Source organism: Lutra lutra, chromosome 2, assembly GCF_902655055.1.
Source record: "Lutra lutra chromosome 2, mLutLut1.2, whole genome shotgun sequence".
NCBI classification, from domain to species: Eukaryota; Metazoa; Chordata; class Mammalia; order Carnivora; family Mustelidae; genus Lutra; species Lutra lutra.
The window spans coordinates 197891397-197914756 of NC_062279.1; positions in this window are offsets into that span (position 1 = coordinate 197891397).

Here is a 23360-nt window from a genome sequence, read left to right on the forward strand (position 1 = left end):
GCATTACAATAACTGTAATTTTCATTAATTAGAATTTAATTTATAGACGATTTGAATTAGATTTACCTGAATTTTGTTATACAGGGAAGACTGTTAGAATTCCAGTGCAAAATTCTCCAAATTTTATAGCGAGCAACTTTTTTTTTTTCATAGAGGACTTAGTCATTAGGGAAAGAGTTGTGAATAAGGAACAGAGAAATTAATGATCAAATGAGTTGAATGGCTTCCACCAATAACTTTCCCCTGGAATTGCGGAAAAACAGAGAGTCTACAGAGGGAATTTATTTGAAAATCTATGAAGTTTTGAGGACACTCTGGAGTCTGTCATCTGCCAATTCAGGACCTGGATTATAAGTACATTATTACAAAAATCTATAGTGAAATTTACATTTTTAAATTATTTCCAAGACAACATTTTCATATTAGAAAATATTACTTTAATTACATTACTAGAGAACAAAAGTGGTAGTGTTCTTATAAAAAAAAAAAGTAAGCAAAATTTTGCTGAGATTGGATTCTTTTTTTTTTTAACTTCCAGAAACTTTCCCAAAGATTTTTGCCAAAATTTTGGACCTCAGAAATAATAGCATTTTTTTAACAGTGTACAGAAATAAAAATCTAAATTATGGAAAGCAAGCAGTTAACAAAAAGCTAAAAGATAATCTAAGAACTTGCTAGGTTTTGTAGACTTAATCTCCCAAATAAAATCCCATTTACCTGTACATAGTATTCTGATTGTTGTGGTGTTGTCAGGAACAATGATGGTGATGATGATGAGGGTGACAATGATGATAGTGATAATTAAAATAAGGGCTTTCTGGTGTAGCTTTTAAGGAGATCAGTGTTTCCTAGGTTTATGTGTGACGTCCAGTGTTGATTAGTTTGTTTTCATGGGCTGGGTGAAATCTAGAGAACAAATATGATGACACTTGTCTGACCAGTATTAATGACTTTCATATTTCTATGGTTTCAAGACAGGAGTCATCCAGGGAATCAGAAACTTCCTTGACTCGGCTATTTAGAAAAAAAAAAAAAAAAAAAAGCCTACTCCTAGATTGGTCTTCTAGAAGGTAGACCTAAAAAATAGTTTTGTGGTAAATTGGGATAATCCTAACTCTGTGCTTGACCAGTTCCATTTATACTGGCTTCTTCCCCAGCTGACATCAGCTATAACTAGGCAGAAGTTTCTGACAAATGAATTTTCACAAGGTACCAAGTTTAATATAACTAATATCACCATTCTGATGTAAATGAAATTGTATTTCATTGTGATTTACATTTAAATTTCCCTAATTACCAGTGAGGATAATTACCATTTTCATTCTGGGTTTCTCCTTCTGAGAATTTTGTTCATGTATCTAGCTATTGGGTTATTTATCGTCTTTCTTATGGATATATGTGAGTTATCTATTTATACTGGATATTGCAATTCTGTATGTAAGGAGCTTGGAAGTTGCCATTCCATCTTAAGAAGAAGTATAAAGCTTAACAGACTGTGAAATCGGCAACTCTTTTTTTGGGTCCATAACTGAGGAGAGGACATAGAGCAAACAACTGCCCCCAATACTGGAAAGATAGACAAGAGAATACAGTTAATAAGTGAGTCAAGACTCTAAGTATTCTTAAGTCTTGACTGAGCCAAGAGTCAAGGGCAGAAACCATCAGAGCAGAACCAGTGTCAGGAAAGAAAAACCTAAAGTGTAATTGACAAACTGCTGGAGATTTGGTATGAATAACTCTGAGAGTTTTAAAAACTCCAGAGGGATCCAGTCATAGGGGGAAGCCCATAGCATTGTGAGATTCAGCCAGACTCCACAATAATATTGAAGAAAAATCCATCTGGGCTTCTGGTGGGGATACAGAAAAGAGAACATTTTGAAATATTCCAGAGCATTCTATTCTTCTTAACAAGGCCTGCCTTGGGAGACAACTAGTTAATCAAAGCCTATCATACTGGGTATTAACAGAACCTAACTAACCTGGGAAAGGGAAATACCCAACCTCAGATTATTTTTTCATCCTGAGAACAGGGGGTAAAAAATTGACAAATACGTGTGAAGTTCATAGTCTAGAGGCATAGACTCACTAAAAGAGTAGACTTAATCATCAGACTGTAGAACACTCCTTCTCCACCACACACTTCTTACCACCACATTACTAAAGTCCTGTTTCTAGTTGTTCCTTTTATCTGATCTGTCATGCCCAAATATCAGGGAAAATTTACAAGACACACCAAAGGGGAAAAAAAGAAAGAAAGAAAAAGAAAAAGAAAAAAGAAAACCCTCAGTTTGAAGAGACAGAGATAGAGCAAGTCTCAGAACCAGACATGGCAGGAATGTTGGAATTACTATACCAGGAATTTTTTTTTTTTTTAAGATTTTATTTATTTATTTGACAGAGAGATCACAAGCAGGCAGAGAGGCAGACAGAGAGAGAGGAGGAAGCAGGCTCCCTGCTGAGCAGAGAGCCCGATGAGGGGCTCGATCCCAGGACTCTGAGATCATGACCTGAGCCGAAGGCAGCAGCTTAACCCACTGAGCCACCCAGGCGCCCCTACTATACCAGGAATTTAAAACAACTATGATTGATATGTTGACAGCTTTAATGGGCAAAGTAGACAGCATGCAAGAACAGATGGGAAATGTAAGCAGAGAGATAGAAATCCTACAAAAGAACTGAAATGCTATAGATTAAACAACAACAACAATAGCAACACTGTAACAGAAATGAAGAATGCCTTTGAAGGGACATAACAGCCCTAAATGTGTATGTATCTAACCACAGTGTCAAACTACATGAGACAAAAAGTGATAGAACTGCAAGGAGCAATAGATGAATCTGTCACCATAGTTGGAGACATACACAGAGACATGTCTATATCAGAAATGGACAGATCCAGCAAGTGAAAAATCAGTAAGAACATAGTTGAACTAAAGACCACCAATCAACTGAATAATTGATATCTATAGACTACTTCATCCAACAACAATAGAATACAAATTCTTCTCAAGATCACATGGAATATTCATCAAGAAATATCACATTCTGGACTGCAAAATACACTGATAAATTTAAAAGAATAGAAATCATATATTGTCGGCTCTCACCTCACAATGAAATTAAATTCGAAAAAGCAATAACAGAAAAATAACTGGAAATCTCAACTTCTGTGCAGGTTAAATAACTTGCTCCTAAATTACACCAGTCATTTGAGAGAACTCTCAAAAGAAATTTTAAAATATTTTGAACTAAATGAAAGCAAAAACACAACTTATCAAAATTTGTGGGATGCAGTGAATAGAAGGAAATTTATAGCATTGAATGCATATACAGTCAACCTTGAACAAAAAGAGGCTTAGGGGTGTTGACCCCCCTGTTGAATTGAAAATATGCCTATAACTTGACTCCCCCCCAAAGTTAACTACTAATAGCCTACTGTTCCCTGGAAGCTTTACCAAATACATAGATAGTTAATACATATTTTGTATGTTATATGTATTATATACAATGTCCTTACAATAGAGTAAGCTAGGGAAAAGAAAATATTATTAAGAAAATTTTAAGGAAGAGAAAATACATTTACACTACTATAAAAAATCTATTGGTAGACCTGTGCAATTCAAACCTGTGGCTGTTCAAGGCTCAACTGTATTTTATTAATTCTATCCTATTATAGATGCTATTATTCTTTAAACTTTATAAATGTTATACATGTTATACATGTTGCTGGCATATAGAAATAAAATAGGTTTTCATACATTGACCTTTCCAGAAAACTTATTTTTTTTTACTTGAACATTCTTTTGAATATTTGTCATATACCTACATCATCAAGTCATCCGCAGATAAGAATAGAATTACTACCTCTTTCTCATTGCTTATATATTTTTTTTGTTTTGGTTGATTGGTTGACCAATTCACTGTTTTAACCTTGTGTCCTAGAACTCTAGTATATTGCTGAAAAAAATGACAGTAGCAAGCATCCTTCCTTTTCTCAATTTCAAGGAGAGGTTTTCAGTGTTTCACTATTCAATAGGATGTTTGCTGTCACTTTACCAGGTTAAGGAAGTTATCTTCTGTTTTTAGTTAGATGTATTTCATAATAAATGAACTTTGAATTTCATCAAATGCTGTTTTTTGCATAATTGAGATAATCATAGTTCTTTTCTACCTTTATTTGATCAATGTTGTAAGTCACATTGATTGATATTTAAATATTAAACCAACTCTATTTCTGGAACAATACCAACTTGATTGTAACTTACACACATTTTATGTATCACTGGGTTTCATATGCTAGTTTGTTTAAGATTTTCGCATCCATGCTTCTGAGAGAGGATGGCACAGTTTTCCTGTCTTTTAATATCATTGTTAAGCTTCGTAATCAAAGTTTGTTGGCCTTATTAAACAAGGTGGGAAATAACTATCTTGTTGCAAATAAATTTTAAAATTTATATAAAGTAAAAAATTTCTAGAAAAAAAGACCCTTAATTTGCCAAAACTGACATAATCACCACTATACTATAAGAATTACTACCTGCCTTTTCAAGAATACTACATTTTGGACTTTGCATAGACTTGAAATAAACTTTCCATTTTACCAACTCACTAAGATTCAGGAGTTTATCTCTTGAAATAGCTAATAACAGAAATATCATCTGTAACAAATACAAATATTACCTAATATTTACTGTCAACTTATATTTTTAAACAAAATTTAAAGATATGAAAATATTTTTATTAGATATCAATTATCTCATATGCATCTCTTCTTCCTTTTGATTTGCTTCTAGTATCAGAAATAGAAACTGTGAACTGGTATGGTTCTCCAACTTTCCATGGATGGAGAACATTGCTGCTGAAAGACGATAAACTTTTCTCCCTATTTTGAACAAAGCGTAAAATTTTAGTACTCATGCCATTTTTCTCTTCTCAGCCCCATAATCACAAAAGAGCTGTCAGTTCTTTAAGGAAAAGCACAGATGTCATGTTATAGTTATGGTCTTGTTGAATCATCATTCTTTAAATGACTAAGTTATAGAATGTACGTTTGTTCTAAGGACACTCCCACAGACATCATGTCCTAACTTCAAGTCAACCATGAAGTCTCAATGTCAGCTCGGATAAGAATTATTCAAATGCTTTGCAGAAACTGGAATTATCCACTTCATGATGGTACTTCCTCTTCCTGGGTATATATTTTCCCCAGAAGCTTTATCTTGTTATTTGCATCTATATTCATTTATTTTCAAAATCCTTCAAAACTGTCTTAAGGCTTTCTACTAAATCTTCTACAAAAACTCTGGCCCACAGTAATTCTATTATTTTTTGTGATGAAATTTCACATACCTTATAGCAACTAATTATTATTTACTATTCTATTTGTGCTATATCTATTTCCCCAAGTATATTATAAAGTCCTGAATTGTAGGGTTTATGTCTTATATTAGTTTTTCATACATTCTAGTTTTGTTTTGTTTTTGTTTTTTGAGAAAAAGAGTGAGAGAGAGCATGGGTAGAGGGGCAGATGGAGAGGGAGAGAATCTTAAGCAGGCTCCATACTGAGCATGGAGCCTGATGGATGGCTTGATCTTATAATTCTGAGATTATGACCTGAGCTGAAATCAAGGGTCCAACACTGAACTGACTGAGACATCTGAGTATCCCAATTCCAGATTCTCAATAAACACTTACAGGTTGTATAATTCTTACAACATGAAACAGAAAGCAAGCACCTCCTCTTTCTTTCTTTCTATTGCTTGTTTATTCCTACATAGTATTTGGTTCTTCTTAATACAATTTTCTTTTGCATTTGCAGTAATATTTTGGGTTAGCTTAGCTGGTGAACTAGCAGAGACCTTTTTAATTATAGCAAAATTAGAAGCTCTGTTTTACCACTAAAGCCCATATGATCAAGCTGTAGGGAATTGTTTCATATTTATGAAACTCAAGAGACATACTTTTCTGTCCAAGATGTCATTTAGTTAACTTAGAATGGGAGCTACCCAGTTCTTTATGTATCAACTCCATAACTAGGAAACTAGCTACATATTATCAAGGGAACTGTGTAACCTAGTCAATAGGCCTGTTACTCAATAAGCAATATATATGTATCAAAACCAAACATTCCAATACTTGACTGCCTACCTCCTGTATGTCCGCTAGAGAAAAACATATCTTGTTCATTTGTAATTGAACAATTCAAATTTTTGTTGTTGAAAAATACAATTTGATTATATAATCTGTTCCTATGGAGAAAAATTGAGAGGAAATTGACATGCCTTGCCAGCCCCTGTAATATAGTGAACTGAAGTCCAACATTCCTGAAAAGGTAAGAGACCAAACTGCTGTTCAATGAGTTTCAGTCTTATAAGATGAATTACTAAACATACTTACAAGTGAAACAGTGGCAGTGTAATAACTAGTGTCCATGGAATTTTGATATGTCATAAAATGAGAGAAGTATAAGAACAGAGATTATACAGTTTATTTTTTTTTACCTGAGAAAAGCTGATATTTAAAATCACTTGTCCCTGAGTTTGACATCAATTTTAGGTTCAAAAAAATCCAGAATATATTACTGAAGCATGGCTTGGGCAAATCTAAAAATTGAAAACAGTCATTACTAGAAGCCTATGTGTTGTCAGATTAACCTTATATCCACTTTATTTTTATTTTTAAATTTAGTTTAATTTTATTTCTATTCAGTGTTCCAAGATTCATTGTTTATGCACCACACCCAATGATCCATGCAATACGTGCCCTCCAAAATACACACCACCAGGCTCACCCAACCCTCCATGCCCCTCTCCCTTCCATAACCCTCAGTTTATTTCACAGAGTCCACAGTCTCTCATGGTTTGGATTTCCGCCATCTCACTTCTCCTCTCTATCTCCCAGTGTCCTCCGTGTTATTCCCTATGCACCACAAATAAGTGAAACCATATGATACTTGACTCTCTCTGCTTGACTTATTTCACTCAGCATAATCTCTTCCAGTCCCAACCATATTGATACAAAAGTTGGGTATTCATCCTTTCTGATGGAGACATAATACTCCATTGTTTATATCTCCTTTAGATTAGAAAATTAAGTCAATGTGATAGAGTTATACAGAAGTACTACTCTTATCATCATCATCTTAATAATTATTATCATCATTCATATAAAAATAATAGCTGTAACTTATTGAAGGTACATCAGCAGCCTTGTATCACTTCCAGTGTTTTTATATACACAATTTCATATTAAAATTTTCAACAGTTCTATAAGTACTGACATTCTCATTTTACAAGTGAAGAAATTGAATTTCACAGTTTAGGGTTGCCTGAGTGGCTCAGTCAGTTAAGCATCTGCCTTTGGCTCAGATCATGATTTTAGTGTCCTGGAAATTACACCCCACGTCAGGCTGGGCACTCAATGAGGAGTCTGCTTCTCCCTCTCTCTCTGCCCCTCCCCCCATCATGTGCTCTCTCTATCTCAAATAAATAAATAAAATCTTTAAAAAATATTTTTGAACTGCACAGAGTTTAAATAACTTGTCAAAGTTTACATAGATAGTGAGAATAAAATCAAGACAAATTTTTCTTAAATAAATGGGACTGGAATTTCTAGTAATGATAGACTAAGAATTTAGACCAACACTTCTGATAATTATAGTAAGAAAGATGAAAAAATATATAGTTAAAATTCTTTGGAAGAGATCAGAGAGCTAATAATAAAATGAAGAATTCCAGGACAAAGATCTAGTTTGAAGATAAACCCAAAGAAGTTAGCCTCTTATTTGGAGCTCCTATTTTTGAAAAAGGATGCTGGGTGTCTTAAAAGATGAAGAGGACATTTGGCAGTATCAAGGAGACATGGTCAAATATGTAATCCAGGATCTGTTATGGGTAGAGTGATTGGTAACCTTCACTGTGATTGGAGTTGGACTTTTGAAAGGCAACATCCTAAGTATAAATATATCCTAAATCTGGATATCTTTATGGGAAAAGAAGATATTCCTGCTTTAGTGAGATCATAAATCTTAATGTAAAGGGTAAAATAATAACTGTCCAGAAGGTGATTTAGGAAATGATCTTTATGACCTTGAAGAAAGCAAAGTCTTTATACAAGGAGTACACAAAAAGTAAAACCCATAAGAGAAAAAATATGGTAAATTAGAGCGTATTTAGATCCTATTTCTCAAAAGACCCATTAAGAATGTGAAAGGCAAATCACAGAACGGAAAATACCTTTGTAATGCATTTTTCTGACAAGAAACTTATATGTAGAATAGATAAAGCACTATTATAAGTCAAATTTTTAAGAAGGCAGACATCCCAATAGAAAAAAAAGATAGACCCACTTCAGAAAAAAATAAGATATGTAAATGTCCATAATCATATGAAAAGATGTTCAACTTCATTAGTCATCAGGGAAATGGAAATAAAACCACTGTATATTGATCATTTTGGCTTAAGTTAAAAAAATGTAGTAATACCAAGGGTTGTTGGGAAGAGGAGCTAAATCACTGCTGGTGGAAGAGTAAACTGGAGTAACCCCTTTGGGAAATGACTTGGCAGTTTCTACTAGAGCAGAATTTGTGCATGCCTTTTAATTCTGCAATTTCACTCCTATTCTAAACCCACCACAAATGGCATTTGCGCCTGCGCTAAAACCCTTTACAAGAACATTCCCAGCAACACCGTTCACCATAGCTCCAACGTGTAAACAACCCAAGTGTCCATGAACAAAAGAATGGCTACATACTTGTGGTATTTTTATACAATAAAATATTCTACAGCACTTCAAGTAAAAGAAGTTTGGATACATGTAGAAACATAGATGACTCTCACAAGTGAAAGAATCAGAAACAAAATAATATGTATTATCCAATTCTGTAATATTCAAACACTTAGATCTAAGTTATAAAGTTAGAAGTCCAGGGTAGTGTTTGATTTTGGAGGAAAAGGCACATTGCTTGGGGGAAATTTTTTTGGATGGGGTAGGTGGCATGTAGCTTCTAGATGCTGGCAGTGCACTATTTTTTGATTAGGTGGTAATTACATGAGTGTTGGCTTTGTGATGATTCATTGATCTGTATATTTGTCTTCAGTATTCTTTTCTATGTGTGTTATTCTCCACAGCAAATTTCTGGAAAAAGTACAATATACATTATTAAAAAGAAAGCAAAATAATAAGCCTGTCAAATAAGGTATACCTTATAAGGTACCTTATAAGGTACGATGGAGAGAGATATAAACGATAGAGAAAAGAATTCACCTGCCACCTAAAGAGATTACATAGGATAAAAGAAACCAAATATGTTTTTAACACATGTAGACATTGTTATTATAATAACCAAATGACTTTTTCCAAGAAAACTGACATGTCTAAGGGATAATATATTCCAATGCATTTTTCAAATGAAGTTTTCATAAAAAGAAATGAGTATTCATTATTTTCTTACTAACAAAACATAAAATTTAAAACACACTGTTGATGCTCAAACCTCTAGTCTCAATTTTTATAGTTGTAAATATATTTATGTGATAAATTTGGTTTTGTTCATACAACTAAACATTTTAAATTTCTCCTCAGTAGTAAGTACTTCCCAAGTATTATAGAAAGAACTACTCAAATTATAGATACTATACATTTTATTATGGTTTGCAATATATTTTCAGCTTTCTGAAAATGCCAGTATTTTATGCAACTTCACAAGTTTTGTTTTGTTTTGTTTTGTTTTTTTTGAAGAGTGCATTCACAAATGGCAATTGAGTTCTCTTCTTTTACAATTAAAAAAAAATATATAGATATCTTAATTGTGCTCCCAGAATTAATTCACTTGAAGGGGCAGATTTTCATTCCTGGTGTGAACTCTGATTTCCATCTGGAGTCCTACCTACATATTTCTCTTTGGAAAAAAAGTCCATTTTTATTTTTATTTTTTAAAGATTTTACTTATTTATTTGACACACACAGAGAGAGAGCTCACGAGTAGGCAGAGAATCAGGCAGAGAGAGAGGAGGAAGCAGGTTCCCTGTTGAGCAAAGAGTCCCAGGTGGGGTTCAATCTCAGGACCCTGAGACCATGACATGAGCTGAAGGCAGAGGCTTAACCCTCTGAACCACCCAGGTGCCCCAAAAGTCCATTTTTAAATGGCACACTGAGTGCAATTTATTTACTACTGTCCTCATATTTATTTTTAAATATAGGATTACTTTTTGTAGGCACTGTGGCTAATTTAAATAATAAAATAAGACAAAATTAATAAATTCATATGGTATATGTAACTAATAACAGTTACAAAAGAAATTATTATTTCCCATTATTCTGATAAGGATTCAACTCAGTTTTTCTGGATATTTTCTTCATTTGTTTCTTCTCTTGCCTTTTATCCCTGTTCACATCACTCATCTCAGGAACCTCTAAATTCCCAGCTCAGGCTTGTCCCATTGTCTAATATGAGTCCTTCTCATTCCTTTCCCCAACTCACTAAAAAGCCTTCTGGGGTGTTCTTTAGAAGTCACAGAATGATTTCTGCAAAATCTTCACGTCCTGAATCTCTTCTCCAAATATTATCTTCTTGCTCTAACTGGAACCTGACTTTCCTCCAGCATAAAGATTTCTTCACCTCCATTTAAAGTGGTGGCTATTCTTCCTCCTCAACCCCTTTCACCACTGTCCATATGGGTGAAGAGGATATTTCCTTGCTCATTCATTGCCAATTCCAAATCATTATCCCTCTTTGCTCCTTGAAATCAATTATATGCTACTGTAACTCCATGTGGGATGTATTGAGAATTCATATGGAAGGTGTAGTAGGCTGAATAATGTACACCAATAGATATCAGGTCCTAATCCCTAGAACCTGGAAATGTTACCTTATAAGGAAAAAGAGTCATTGCAGTTGTAAGTTAAGGATCTTGATATGAAGAGATTATCCTTGATGATTGAAGTGGGCTGTAAATTGAGCTACAAGGGTCCCTTATAAGAGAGAGGCAAAGGGAAATTGGACACACAGAAGAGGAGAAAGGCACGTGAAGATGGAGACAGAAACTGGAGTAATTTGACCACAAGCAAAGGTATGTGGCAGCCACAAGAAACTGGAAAATGAAGGGAGTGGATACTGCCCTAGAGCCTCTGAAGAAAGGTTAATATGGCTTTTAGCATGAAGAGTAGTGGACGATGACCTGAGATAAAGCTGAGAGATAGTGAGGGACTAGATCCTGTTAGGCCTGGTGGACCATGTTAGGGTTTCTTCATCCTAAAACAAAGGTACAGTTATTGTATATTTTAAGCAAGGGAATGATCTAATCAACTTTGTATTTTAGGGATATCATCCTGCCTAGAGAAGGGCTGTTGTGTGGAGGGCAGCAAGAGAGGATGTAGAGCGCTCAGTTACAAAGTACTTATAGAAATCCAGGTAGGTTCCTTGGTCATGAGGGCAGAGCCCTTATGAATGAGATTAATACCTTTTTATAAAAGAGACCCTGAAGACCTCCCTTGTCTCTTCTATCAGGTAGTGCCATAATGGGAAGATGGAAGGTTATGAACCAGGAATCAAGTTCCCATAAGGTACCAAACTTGCTGGCACCTTGATCTTGGGCTTCCTGGCATCCAGAGCTGTCAAAAATAAATATCTGTTGTTTGCAGGCTACATAGTGTATGGTATTCTAATGTAGCAGCCCAAAGAGACTACAACAATTAACCAATGAGCAAGGAAGGTGTTGGTTTCAAAGCCCTAGAGTCTTTGCTTCCATTTAGGACATGTCAGAGAGGCCAGTGTATGTCTAAGGAGATTATGTCAGCTTCAGAGGTCTATATGGCATTGATTGAAAGCCTTGTTTCAACTTCTCCTCTTCCCAGTACCTCTTACTTCACTGTCTTAGAGGTGTTATTTCAGTGAGCTCTATCCAATAAACACATATACATAAGTCTCTGTCATAGAGTCCATTTTCTGGGAACTTATGAGAGAGAATTTCTAGCTTTTAAAAGAAATTAATTCATTTATACTTATTATGATTACTCATATATCTAAGCTTGTTTCTGCCTTTTTATGGTTTTGTTATGCTTAATTTGCTTTTATTATTTCTGCTTTATAATGGATTGAGCATATTTCTTTATTTTTCTTTATTTTATAATTTCTTAGGTGGCTTAGAAATTACATCTTATTTCAATTTATGTAATGATTACCTAAAAGTTTCTAGTAAAAACTTAAATGTATATCTCTGCCATTCCCTAGACTGAAGAGTATCTATAGAAGATTTTAGCATCCCTTTGAACTAAAATAATCTGAGATTTTAATTTTGGAATTCTTTTTTGTTTGCATGTTATACAAGAATAATATTGGAAGTTAACCAGGTTTCTCTAATACCTTTTAATAATCTCTCTTTGATCTTAGTTAGTTTTTGTAGTGTTCATTAACAACAACAACAACAAAAAAGCCTATATATTTTTCTTACCACTTGAATGCCAACTTTGGAGCTCTACTCATACCACAAGTAAATTTTAGAAGCTAAATGTAAATAAGAAGTAAAATGATAAAAATAATAGAAAAGAATGTAGAAAACGTTGTACTTTTTTAAATGTAAAAAACTTGCTAAGCAAGACACAAAGCCTAAAAGTAATAAAGGAAAATAACTGAGTTTGACAACCTAAGAAAGTAAAGCTTAAATATGGTAAGTATCATTTATAAAGTTAAAAGAAAAATGACAGACTGAGGGGGGGAAAATCTTACTGCATATGTAAAAGAAAAAGGATTATTTGGGTGCCTGGGTGGTATAATTGGTGGTATAAATGGTTAAGTGTGGGGCTTAGGGTCATGACATCAAGCCCTGCATCAGGCTCTATGTTCAGCACAGTGTCAATTTGAGATTCTCTCTCTCAGTTTCCTTGGCCCCTCCCACCTGTGCTCTCTTGCTGTCTCTCTGGGAAGAGGAAGGAAGGAAGGGAAGGAGGGAGGGAGAAAGGAAAGAAAGAAACAAAGAAAGAAAGAAAGGAAGAGGAAGGAAGGAAAGAAGGAAAGGAAGAAAGGAGGAAAGAAAGGAGGAAATATATTACTTCCATAATATATAAAGGGATTCAACACAGCTCTATGAAAAAGGCAAATAATCCAGTAGAAAAAAAAACAAAAACAAAAAACAAAACAGTAAGCACTATAAACAGACAACTCACGGAAGTACATTGAACAGTAAAACTTTGGGAAATTATTTTGCCTTAATTGAGTTGAAAAAGCTTAATAGTTAATGAAATGCAAATTAGAACAATTAGGACATTATTTTTATTCATCAGATGGGGGATTAAAAATGATAAGTTGAAGAATGCAAGGAAAGTAGTAGGTTGTTACAATCTATATGGGATTATTTTATAATATATGTCAAAATTCAGCAGTAACATTCTAGATATCTAGATTCTAGATAACAACCCTATTCATATATTTTCAAATATGCATAAAAACGTATTATAAGTATTATGGCAGAGACTAATAACTACCAGTAAAATCCTTTTCTCTTAAAAAAAAAAAAAATCCTTTTCTCTTTCTAGCTGTGTACTTTCCAGCCACTGTTTACTTAAATGTGAATGTGTGACTGATTTACTCTGCAGTGGCATGTGAGCAGAACTCATGTGTACTGTACTTCTGGTGCAGGGCTTTTAAGAAAAGTAAGTGTACCTCCTCCATGATCACTTTCTTCTTCTGTAGGCTGAATACAAAATGATAAGTGTTCCTCATGGATGGTAGAGCTCCATGATGGAAGCATCCTGGGTCCATGAAACACTTTTTGAAGAAAATCACTTGGTGATGTGAAGCACCTGTGTTGGACAATCATGTGAGCAAGACATAAAATTCTATTATGCTTGAGACATTATGTTTTTACTTTGAATGTTATAACAGTTTTGTGTTATCTAGAAAATGCAATATGTTCCCTGCAGCATTCTGTTAATTAGAGGAAACCAGGAAGAGCTAAAGCTATCCATCAATATAGGAGTTGTTATATAAATTATAGGAAATCTAAGTAATGTTTTCAGCACATAGAATGAAATTATTCAAAGTTGAAATTTTTATGTTGGATATCTAACAATTTCCTTATAAGTCATTAACAAATTATTTTTAAAGTGTCATTTTTAATAAGAATTAAAAAACAGATGAAGCAATTCTCAAAAAAAAACCAACCCCACACAATGATGCATTATTTTTAAGAGTTATTTAATTCTTGCTTACCACCTTTTTGGCACTTAAAAAGCAAACATCACAGGGGCGCCTGGGTGGCTCAGTGGGTTAAGCCACTGCCTTCAGCTCAGGTCATGATCTCAGGGTCCTGGGATGGAGCCCCGAATCGGGCTCTCTGCTCAGCAGGGAGCCTGCTTCCTCCTCTCTCTCTGTCTGCCTCTCTGCCTGCTTGTGATCTCTCTCTGTCAAATGAATAAATAAAAATCTTTAAAAAAAAATAAAAGAAAAAACTTAAAAAAAAAAAAGCAAACATCACAGACACTCCCCATTGATCCTCATTGAAAATCAATTGCAGACTAAAAAATAGCCACAGGAACTTCATCTGCTTAAAACTTCTGCTTAAAACTTCATCTGCTACCGACTTCGGGTAGCGGGAGATCAGCTAAATAGCTTATCTAAAGATTGCAAACACCTACAAATCCAACGGGAGATTGAAGAGAAGAAGAACAGCAATTCCAGAAACAGAAAATCAACCACTATCTGAGAGGTAGGACTGGCGGAGAAGTGAATCCAAAGCGACGGGAAGATAGACCATGGGGGGAGGGGCCGGCTCCCGACGAGCGGCGGAGCAACGGAGCAAAATCAGGACTTTTAAAAGTCTGTTCCGCTGAGGGACATCGCTCCAGAGGCTTAACTGGGGTGAAGCCCAGGCGGGGTCAGCGCGGCCTCAGGTCCCACAGGGTTGCAGAAGGATCGGGGGTGTCTGAGTGTCGCAGAGCTTACCGGTGTTAGAACGGGGAAGCCGGCTACAGAGACAGAGCCGAGGAGTGACTCTCAGCTCGGGGTTGCCTTGAACCGGTCGCAGGCTCGGTCAGCTCGGAGCGCGGCCGGAGGCCAGGGTGACGGGAGTCATTGGGCGCTGTTCTCTGAGGGCGCACTGAGGAGTGGGGGCCCGGGCTCTCGGCTCCTCCGGGCTGGACACCGGGAGGCCGCCATCTTCACTCCCATCCTCCGGAATCTACAGAAAGCGCTCAGGGAACAAAAGCTCCTGAAAGCAAACCCGAGCGGATTACTCAGCGCGGCCCCGGGTAAGGGCGGTGCAACTCTGCCTGGGGCAAAGATGCTTGAGAATCACTACAACAGGCCCCTCCCCCAGAAGAGCAACGGGAAACCCAGCCAGGACCAAGTTCACCTACCGAGGACTGCACTTTCAATACCAAGGAGAGCGGCGGAATTCCAGAGGAGAAGAAAGCAAAGCACGGAACTCATGGCTTTCTCCCCATGATTTTTTAGCCTTGCAGTTAACTTGATTTTTTTTTTCAATTTTTTTTTCTTTTTCTTTTTCTCTTCTTCTGCTAAATTTTTTTAACTTTTACCGTTTTATTTTTTAACGTTTTTTAAATAGTTTATCTAATATATATATATATTTTTCCTCTTTTTATATTTTTTCTTTATCGGCTTTCTTTTTTTAAATAGTTTTTTTTTTTTTCTTTTTGAACCCCTTTTTATCCCCTTTCTCCCCCCTCACAATTTGGGATCTCTTCTGATTTGGCTAAAGCCTATTTTCCTGGGGTTGTTGCCACCCTTTTAGTATTTTACTTGCTCCTTCATAAACTCTTACCTGGACAAAATGACAAGGCGTAAAAATTCACAACAAAAAAAAAGAACAAGAGGCAGTACCAAAGGCTAGGGACCTAATCAATACAGATATTGGTAATATGTCAGATATAGAGTTCAGAATGATGATTCTCAAGGTTCTAGCCGGGCTTGAAAAGGCATGGAAGATATTAAAGCAACCCTCTCGGGAGATATAAAAGCCCTTTCTGGAGAAATAAAAGAACTAAAATCTAACCAAGTTGAAATTAAAAAAGCTATTAATGAGGTGCAATCAAAAATGGAGGCTCTCACTGCTAGGATAAATGAGGCAGAAGAAAGAATTAGCGATATAGAAGACCAAATGACAGAGAATAAAGAAGCTGAGCAGAAGAGGGACAAACAGCTACTGGACCACGAGGGGAGAATTCGAGAGATAAGTGACACCATAAGATGAAACAACATTAGAATAATTGGGATTCCAGAAGAAGAGGAAACAGAGAGGGGAGCAGAAGGTATATTGGAGAGAATTATTGGAGAGAATTTCCCCAATATGGCAAAGGGAACAAGCATCAAAATCCAGGAGGTGCAGAGAACCCCCCTCAAAATCAATAAGAATAGGTCCACACCCCGTCACCTAATAGTAAAATTTACAAGTCTTAGTGACAAAGAAAAGATCCTGAAAGCAGCCCAGAAAAAGAAGTCTGTAATGTACAATGGTAAAAATATTAGATTGGCAGCAGACTTATCCACAGAGACCTGGCAGGCCAGAAAGAGCTGGCATGATATATTCAGAGCACTAAATGAGAAAAACATGCAGCCAAGAATACTATATCCAGCTAGGCTATCATTGAAAATAGAAGGAGAGATTAAAAGCTTCCAGGACAAACAAAAACTGAAAGAATTTGCAAACACCAAACGAGCTCTACAGGAAATATTGAAAGAGGTCCTCTAAGCAAAGAGAGACCCTAAAAGTAGTAGATCAGAAAAGAACAGAGACAATATACAATAACAGTCACATTACAGGCAATACAATGGCACTAAATTCATATCTCTCAATAGTTACCCTGAATGTTAATGGGCTAAATGCCCCAATCAAAAGACACAGGGTATCAGAATGGATAAAAAAACAAAACCCATCAATATGCTGCCTACAAGAAACTCATTTTAGACCCAAAGACACCTCCAGATTTAAAGTGAGGGGGTGGAAAACAATTTACCACGCTAATGGACATCAGAAGAAGGCTGGGGTGGCAATCCTTATATCAGATCAATTAGATTTTAAGCCAAAGACTATAATAAGAGATGAGGAAGGACACTATATCATACTCAAAGGGTCTGTCCAACAAGAAGATCTAACAATTTTAAATATCTATGCCCCTAACATGGAAGCAGCCAACTATATAAACCAATTAATAACAAAATCAAAGAAACACATCGACAAGAATACAATAATAGTAGGGGATTTTAACACTCCCCTCACTGAAAGGGACAGATCATCCAAGCAAAAGATCAACAAGGAAATCAAGGCCTTAAATGACACACTGGACCAGATGGACATCACATATATATTCAGAACATTTCATCCCAAAGCAACAGAATACACATTCTTCTCTAGTGCACATGGAACATTCTCCAGAATAGATCACAATCTTGGTCCTAAATCAAGTCTCAACCGGTATCAAAAGATTGGGATCATTCCCTGCATTTTTTCAGACCACAATGCTCTAAAGCTAGAACTCAATCACAAGAGGAAATTGGGAAAGAACCCAAATACATGGAGACTAAACAGCATCCTTCTAAAGAATGAATGGGTCAACCAGGAAATTAAAGAAGAATTGAAAAAATTTATGGAAACAAATGATAATGAAAACACAATGGTTCAGAATCTGTGGGACACAACAAAGGCAGTCCTGAGAGGAAATATATAGCGGTACAAGCCTTTCTCAAGAAACAAGAAAGGTCTCAGGTACACAACCTAACCCTACACCTAAAGGAGCTGGAGAAAGAACAAGAAAGAAACCCTAAACCCAGCAGGAGAAGAGAAATCATAAAGATCAGAGCAGAAATCAATGAAATAGAAACCAAAAAAACAATAGAACAAATCAACGAAACTAGGAGCTGGTTCTTTGAAAGAATTAATAAGATTGATAAACCCCTGGCCAGACTTATCCAAAAGAAAAGAGAAAGGACCCAAATAAATAAATTCATGAATGAAAGAGGAGAGATCACAACGAACACCAAAGAAATACAGACAATTATAAGAACGTACTATGAGCAACTCTACGCCAACAAATTTGACAATCTGGAAGAAATGGATGCATTCCTAGAGACATATAAACTACCACAACTGAACCAGGAAGAAATGGAAAGCCTGAACAGACCCATAACCAGTAAGGAGATTGAAACAGTCATCAAAAATCTCCAAACAAACAAAAGCCCAGGGCCAGACGGCTTCCCGGGGGAATTCTACCAAACATTTAAAGAAGAACTAATTCCTATTCTCCTGAAACTGTTCCAAAAAATAGAAATAGAAGGAAAACTTCCAAACTCATTTTATGAGGCCAGCATCACCTTGATCCCAAAACCAGACAAGGATCCCAACAAAAAAGAGAACTACAAACCAATATCCTTGATGAACACAGATGCAAAAATTCTCGCCAAAATACTAGCCAATAGGATTCAACAGCACATTAAAAGGATTATTCACCACGACCAAGTGGGATTTATTCCAGGGCTGCAAGGTTGGTTCAACATCCGTAAATCAATCAATGTGATACAACACATTAATAAAAGAAAGAACAAGAACCATATGATACTCTCCATAGATGCTGAAAAAGCATTTGACAAAGTACAGCATCCCTTCCTGATCAAAACTCTTCAAAGTGTAGGGATAGACGGCACATACCTCAATATTATCAAAGCCATCTATGAAAAACCCACTGCAAATATCATTCTCAATGGAGAAAAACTGAAAGCTTTTCCGCTAAGGTCAGGAACACGACAGGGATGTCCGTTATCACCACTGCTATTCAACATAGTACTAGAAGTCCTAGCCTCAGCAATCAGACAACAAAAGGAAATTAAAGGCATCCAAATCGGCAAAGAAGAAGTCAAACTATCACTCTTTGCAGATGATATGATACTATATGTGGAAAACCCAAAAGACTCCACTCCAAAACTGTTAGAACTTGTACAGGAATTCAGTAAAGTGTCAGGATATAAAATCAATGCACAGAAATCAGTTGCATTTCTCTACACCAACAACAAGACAGAAGAAAGAGAAATTAAGGAGTCCATCCCATTTACAATTGCACCCAAAACTATAAGATACCTAGGAATAAACCTAACCAAAGAGACTAAGAATCTATACTCAGAAAACTATAAAGTACTCATGAAAGAAATTGAGGAAGACACAAAGAAATGGAAAAATGTTCCATGCTCCTGGATAGGAAGAATAAATATTGTGAAAATGTCTATGCTACCTAAAGCAATCTACACATTTAATGCAATTCCTATCAAAATACCATCCATTTTTTTCAAAGAAATGGAACAAATAATCCTAAAATTTATATGGAACCAGAAAAGACCTCGAATAGCCAAAGGAATATTGAAAAAGAAAGCCAAAGTTGGTGGCATCACAATTCCGGACTTCAAGCTCTATTTCAAAGCTGTCATCATCAAGACAGCATGGTACTGGCACAAAAACAGACACATAGATCAATGGAACAGAATAGAGAGCCCAGAAATGGACCCTCAACTCTATGGTCAACTCATCTTCGACAAAGCAGGAAAGAATGTCCAATGGAAAAAAGACAGCCTCTTCAATAAATGGTGTTGGTAAAATTGGACAGCCACATGCAGAAAAATGAAACTGGATCATTTCCTTACACCACACACGAAAATAGACTCAAAATGGATGAAGGATCTCAATGTGAGAAAGGAATCCATCAAAATCCTTGAGGAGAACACAGGCAGCAACCTCTTCGACCTCAGCCGCAGCAACATCTTCCTAGGAACATCACCAAAGGAAAGGGAAGCAAGGGCAAAAATGAACTTTTGGGATTTTATCAAGATCAAAAGCTTTTGCACAGCAAAGGAGACAGTTAACAAAACCAAAAGACAACTGACAGAATGGGAGAAGATATTTGCAAATGACATATCAGATAAAGGGCTAGTGTCCAAAATCTATAAAGAACTTAGCAAACTCAACACCCAAAGAACAAATAATCCAATCAAGAAATGGGCAGAGGACATGAACAGACATTTCTGCAAAGAAGACATCCAGATGGCCAACAGACACATGAAAAAGTGCTCCATATCACTCGGCATCAGGGAAATACAAATCAAAACCACCATGAGATATCACCTCACACCAGTCAGAATGGCTAAAATTAACAAGTTAGGAAATGACAGATGCTGGCGAGGATGCGGAGAAAGGGGAACCCTCCTACACTGTTGGTGGGAATGCAAGCTGGTGCAACCACTCTGGAAAACAGCATGGAGGTTCCTCAAAATGTTGAAAATAGAACTACCCTATGACCCAGCAATTGCACTGCTGGGTATTTACCCTAAAGATACAAACGTAGTGATCCTAAGGGGCACGTGCACCCGAATGTTTATAGCAGCAATGTCTACAATAGCCAAACTATGGAAAGAACCTAGATGTCCATCTACAGACGAATGGATAAAGAAGATGTGGTATATATACACAATGGAATACTATGCAGCCATCAAAAGAAATGAAATCTTGGGTTGATGGGGGGAGGGGGTTGGGAGAAGGGGTGGGGTTATGGATATCAGGGAGGGTATGTGCTATGGTGAGTGTTGTGAAGTGTGTAAACCTGGCGATTCGCAGACCTGTACCCCTGGGGATAAAAATATATGTTTATAAAGCTGTAAAAAAAAAAAAAAAAAAAGAAAGGATGAATACCCAAGTTTTGTAGCAACATGGACGGGACTGGAAGAGATTATGCTGAGTGAAATAAGTCAAGCAGAAAGAGTCAATTATCATATGGTTTCACTTATTTGTGGAGCATAACAAATAGCATGGAGGACAAGGGGAGATGGAGAGGAGAAGGGAGTTGAGGGAAATTGGAAGGGGAGGTGAACCATGAGAGACTGTGGACTCTGAAAAACGATCTGAGAGTTTTGAAGGGGTGGGGGGTGGGAGGTTGGGGGCACCAGGTGGTGGGTATTGTAGAGGGCACGGATTGCATGGAGCACTGGGTGTGGTGCAAAAATAATGAATACTGTTATGCTGAAAAAAAATAAAAAAAAAAAAAAAAAAAAGAAATGAAATCTTGCCATTTGCGACGACGTGGATGGAACTAGAGGGTATCATGCTTAGCGAAATAAGTCAATCGGAGAAAGACAACTATCATATGATCTCCCTGATATGAGGGAGAGGAGATGCAACATGGGGGGTTGAGGGGGTAGGAGAAGAGTAAATGAAACAAGATGGGATTGGGAGGGAGACAAACCATAAGTGACAATCTCACAAAACAAACTGAGGGTTGATGGGGGGAGGGGGTTGGGAGAGGGGGGTGGGGTTATGGATATTGGGGAGGGTATGTGCTATGGTGAGTGCTGTGAAGTGTGTAAACCTGGCGAATCGCAGACCTTTACCCCTGGGGATAAAAATATATGTTTATAAAGCTGTAAAAAAAAAAAAAAGAAAAAAGAAAGGATGAATACCCAAGTTTTGTAGCAACATGGACGGGACTGAAAGAGATTATGCTGAGTGAAATAAGTCAAGCAGAGAGAGTCAATTATCTTAAGGTTTCACTTATTTGTGGAGCATAACAAATAGCATGGAGGACAAGGGGAGATGGAGAGGAGAAGGGAGTTGAGGGAAATTGGAAGGGGAGGTGAACCATGAGAGACTGTGGACTCTGAAAAACGATCTGAGAATTTTGAAGGGGTGGGGGGTGGGAGGTTGGGGGCACCAGGTTGTGGGTATTGTGGAGGGCACGGATTGCGTGGAGCACTGGGTGTGGTGCAAAAATAATGAATACTGTTATGCTGAAAAAAAAAAAACACATACCTTTCTTCAAGAAATAATAACAAAAAAGGCTTAAAGATACTGTGCCAATTGTTTGATTTTTAAAATTAAAGCAGTAGTTAGGTCATTTCTACATGTAATTTACATAAGAAAACCACATAGTCCTTTTTTGTCAGGTTTATGACCCAGGAATGCCTTTCTCGAAGATCTGAGAGCCTTATCCTTGAAATGCAAATATCGTAAGGGGTGATACTCCCATCTCCCATTTTCCATGGGAGGGTAGAAGCCCAACTTCAGCAGCACCTTACTCCTATTTGTAAAACAACATCCTGTCACAAAGATATGAAGAATTTCATTTTTGTCTGGATGAAACCAATTAGCTACCACAGATAGTCACCTCAATTACCAGGTGAAGTTAGGATGAACCATGTCTGACAAATAGAACTTTCCAATTCTGCCAATACTGTCTTCTCTTCCCACTTTACAGCCAGCAGTTTTACCCTCCTCCATATTCTCTTCAGACATTAGTTTCACTATATACAGATGCTGCTGGAAGCGTGAGATTTCAACAAATAATGTATTTCCTATTTAAATCCTGAAAACTTTTATTTCATTATTCTCATGCTTGGCATGGTTTAGAAATCTCAGAAATAGAAATTGAACTAGAAAAATAATTAACTACCTAAAATATTAAGAGAAGGATCTGCATTTATGGGTGTTATGTATTCTTTTAGTATCTACTATAAAACAACTTCTGTGTTTCTCCTCAGTCTGCTTCCTTTTGCAGGAAGAAACCTGAAAATTAAGAGTATCTATTCATTTACACCACCAGAAGTGCTAGAATTAATAAGAGAAATATTCTAGTGCTGATAAACGCATCATTGCTGTGCTGTGTGTCTGATACAAGTTGTTTCTTTGAAAATGTTTTGCGAATTTCTTGAATGTCATAAAATTAAATTACTAAATTCTATATGTTTATATAAAAGGATGTTAAGATAATAGCCCTATTATTAATATAGTGCCTTATTGTAGTAGAATTGATGTGGGACACAGAGACAGAAGAATAATTATTAAATTTCCTTACCTACTGACAAACCCTTAAAACAGGCAGAGTGACCTCCACATTAAGGCTTTGCTAAGGGCAAAGGACAATCCTAGCCTGACCAACCCCTACCCCCAACCAGGATCCTGTAAGTCTACTTTAATAATTCCTTTAGGAAACTTTATCTCTAAACCTCCAAGATAGTGTCCACAATCATTCCCAAGCATATGGCCCACTGATATACATCTAAAGGGTCTCACTGGAAGTTTTTATTACTGGTAATGAATAACCTTTTCCCCAGACAATAGCTAGCCCCTCAAGGTCCTAGAAACCTTGCTTCCAAAATTCCTTAGAGACTTACACTATCCCTAATCCCCCTCCCCAATTTACAAGTATATAATAGACCACTCCTCACTTCCTGACCATGGGTCCTGTCCCCGTGCTTTAATAAGCCACCATTTTGCACCAAAGATGTCTCAAGAATTCTTTCTTGGTCATCGGCTCCGGACCTCACCCCACTGAACCTCACCTATGTTCTAGAACTTCATCAGAATATATGATTGGCC